The sequence below is a fragment of the Elephas maximus genome, chromosome 6 (genome assembly GCF_024166365.1).
Source record: "Elephas maximus indicus isolate mEleMax1 chromosome 6, mEleMax1 primary haplotype, whole genome shotgun sequence".
Classification (NCBI taxonomy): domain Eukaryota; kingdom Metazoa; phylum Chordata; class Mammalia; order Proboscidea; family Elephantidae; genus Elephas; species Elephas maximus.
In genome coordinates, this window is record NC_064824.1 from 67,926,138 (window position 1) to 67,929,715 (window position 3,578).

Sequence of the window (3,578 nt, forward strand, 5' to 3'; positions counted from 1 at the left end):
CAGGTCCAAAGGATGCACTCTGGTAGTGGCACTGCTCTCTTCGTGGTATGAGGTCCCCGTGTCTTTCTGCTCGCTTCTCTCTTTTATATCTCAAAAGAGATTGGTGTAAGACACTATCTAATCTTGTAGACCTCATCAGTATAACTGTCATTAATCCATCTCGTTTCATTGTAGTGACAGGATTTACAACGCACAGGGAGATCACATAAAATGGTGGACAATCACACAATACTGGGAGTCATGGCCCACCTAAGTTGACAGATATTTTGGGGGGGAAATGATTCAATCCATGATAGTGCCCTACTTAAAAACCACCGGTATGAGACCAAAAGACGAACAATTACTCAAAAGCAAGAATGAGGAGATAAGGGGGTAGGGAAACTAGAATACTGGAAAGGGAACAAAACCAAACCTGTTGCCCTCAAGTCAGACAACCCTACTGAACAGAGTAGAACTGCCCCATAGGGTTTCCAAGGAGCAGCTGGTGGATTCAAACTGCCAACATTTTGGTTAACATCCAAGTTCTTAACCTTTGAGCCACCAGGCTCCACGGAATGGGAACAAACAGAACACAATTAAAGAGGATGTTGACATATTATGATAAATGTAACTAATGTCACCGAACAATTTGTGTGGAAATTGTCAAATGGAAACCTGACTTGTGTAAACTTTCACCAAAAACTCAATAAAATATTATTTAAAAAAATATGTATATATATAACTTCGTGGAAAACTCACCACTCCACCCATCTGCAGTCCCAAGACTTCTAGAAATTCAAATTAAAGAAAGCAGAGTCTTTATCATGCAATCACAGGATAATGGTTTTGTTATGGACTGCTCTTTGGAACAGCCATTTTGGGTGAGAGAAAAAAAATCCTTGGCAGGTTTATTTTGGGTCAGCAATATTTATATTCATGGATAAGAAAAGCCCTCTTGAAATAAAAGTAAAATCTATTTTTTTTAACATTGGCACAGATACATAATTATTTTTGTATTCAAAGGGAGGTTTGATTTCTTTTTTTTAATTGTGCTTTAGGTGAAAGTTTACAGCTCAAGTTAGTTTCTCATACAAAAATTTATACACACATTGTTGTGTGACCCTAGTTGCTATCCCTGTAACGTGACTGTGCATTCATCCTTTCCAGCCTGAATTTCCCGTGTCCGTTCAACCAGCTCCTATCCGTTTCTGCCTTCTCATCTTGCCTCAGGACAGGAGTTGTCTATTTAAGTCTTGTGTATCTACTTGAACTAAGAAGCACACTCTTCACAAATATCATTTTATGTCTTAGAGTCCAGCTTATTCTTTGAAGAGTTGGCTTTGGGAATGGTTTTAGTTCTGGGTTAACAGAGAGTCTGGAGGCCATGTCTTCTGGGGTTCTTCCAGTATCAGTCAGACCGTTAAATCTGGTCTTTTTACTAGAATTTGAGTTCCAGACCCCACTTTTTTCCTGCTCCGTCAAGGACCCTCTGTTGTGTTCCCTGTCACGGCAGTCATTGGTGGTAACCGGGCACCGTCTGATTCTTCTGGTCTCAAGCGGATGGAGTCTCTGGTTTATGTGGCCCCTTTTGTCTCTGGGGCTAATATTTTCCTTGTGTCTTTGGTGTTATTCATTCTTCTTTGTTCCAGGTGGGTTGGGACCAATTGATGCATCTTAGATGGTTGCTCGCTAGCTTTTAAGTCCCCAGATGCCACTCACCAAAGTGAAAGGCAGGACATTTTTTAAATAAACTTTGTTATGGCAATTGACCTAGATGTCCCCTTAAATCATGGTCCCCAGACTCCTGTGTCTGCTACATTGTCCCTCGAAGTGTTTGGTTGTGTTCAAGAAACCTTAGCTTTTGGTTTAGTCCAGTGGTGCTGACTTCCTCTGTATTGTGTGTTGTCCCTCCCTTCACCTAATTCTGATTTCCCCTCTCTCTCCCTCCCCACCCTCATAACCATCAAAGAATGTTTTCTTCTGTGTTAAACATTTTCTTGAGTTTTTGTAATAGTGGTCTCATACAATATTTGTCCTTTTGTGATTGAGTAATTTCACTCAGCATAATGCCTTCCAGATTCAACCATGTTATGGTTCTCAGATTCATTGTTGTTCTTTTTCATTGAATAATATTCTATTGTGTGAATATACCATAATTTGTTATTCATTCTTCTGTTCATGGGCACCTCAGTTGTTTTCATCTTTTTGCTATTGTGAACGGTGGTACAGTGAACATGGGAGTGCATATATCTATTCGCGTGAGGGCTCTTATTTCCCTAGGATATATTCCAAGGAGCGGGATTGCTGGATCGTATGGTACTTCTAGCTTTTTAAGGAAGAGCCAAATTGATTTCCAAAGTGGTTGTACCATTTTACATTGCCACTAACGGTGTATAAGTGTTCCAGTCTCTCTACAACCTCTCCAACATTATTTTGTGTTTTTTGGATTAATGCTAGCCTTGTTGGGGTGAGATGTAGTTTTGATTTGCATTTCTCTAATGGCTAATGATGGTGAGCATTTCCTCATGTATCTGTTAGCCGCCTGAATGTCTTCTTTGGTGAAGTGCCTGTTCATAGTTCATATCCTTTGCCCATTTTTTAATTGGGTTATTTCTCTTTTTTGTGGTTGAAGTTTTGCAGTATCTTGTAACTTTTAGAGTTTAGACCCTGATCAAATACATCTTAGCCAAAATTTTTTTCCCAGTCTGTAGGTTGTCTTTTTAGTCTTTTGGTGAAATCTTTGGATGAGCCTAAGTGTGTGATTTTTAGGAGCTCCCAGTTATCTAGTTTCTCTTCTGGCATTTGTGCATTGTTAATTATGTTTTGTATTCTGTTTTTGCCATGTATTAGGGCTCCCAGCCTGGTCCCTGTTTTTTCTTCCCTGATCTTTATCCGTTTAGATTTTCTATTTAGGTCTTTGATCCATTTTGAGTTAGTTTTTGTGCATAATGTGAGGTACGGGTCTTGTTTCATTTTTTTACAGATGGATATCCAGTTATGCCAGCACCGTTCCTTAGAGACTGTCTTTTCCCTATTTAACTGACTTTGGGCCTTTGTCAAATATCAGCTGCTCATAGGTGGTTACATTTACCATCTGGATTCTCAATTCTATTCCCTTGGTCTGTGTGTGATCTGTTGTTCTACCAGTACCAGGGTGTTTTGACTACCTTGTAAAATATCTATTTTTAATATAAATTTGATTCCACAAGTCTAAAATTCCATGAATCCTTGATTTTTCTTAAATTTCACTTTTTTTTTCTTTTGAGAATTATTACAACACGATGTTGTTTAAATATGCAGTCCAAATACGGATAATTAAAGCAATTTTTTTGAAAAGAGAAAAAAAAGCCAAACACGTCATACGAATGGACAGCCAGGGGAAGGCTGGGGATACAAACGCCTTCCAGAGATACTTAAAAATAAATATTTGTCCTAACACAAATTAACAGCCATTCCCCAACACCAGGCGGAACAGTCGAACGCAATCGCAAGCTAGACAGCACGGCGCGCTGAGGAACCCGCAGGCTCTCGGAGTCCGCTGGCGCGCATACTCGCAGTGCAGGGCCGACTCCAGCTCGCGCGAAGCCCTGCCCACTCGG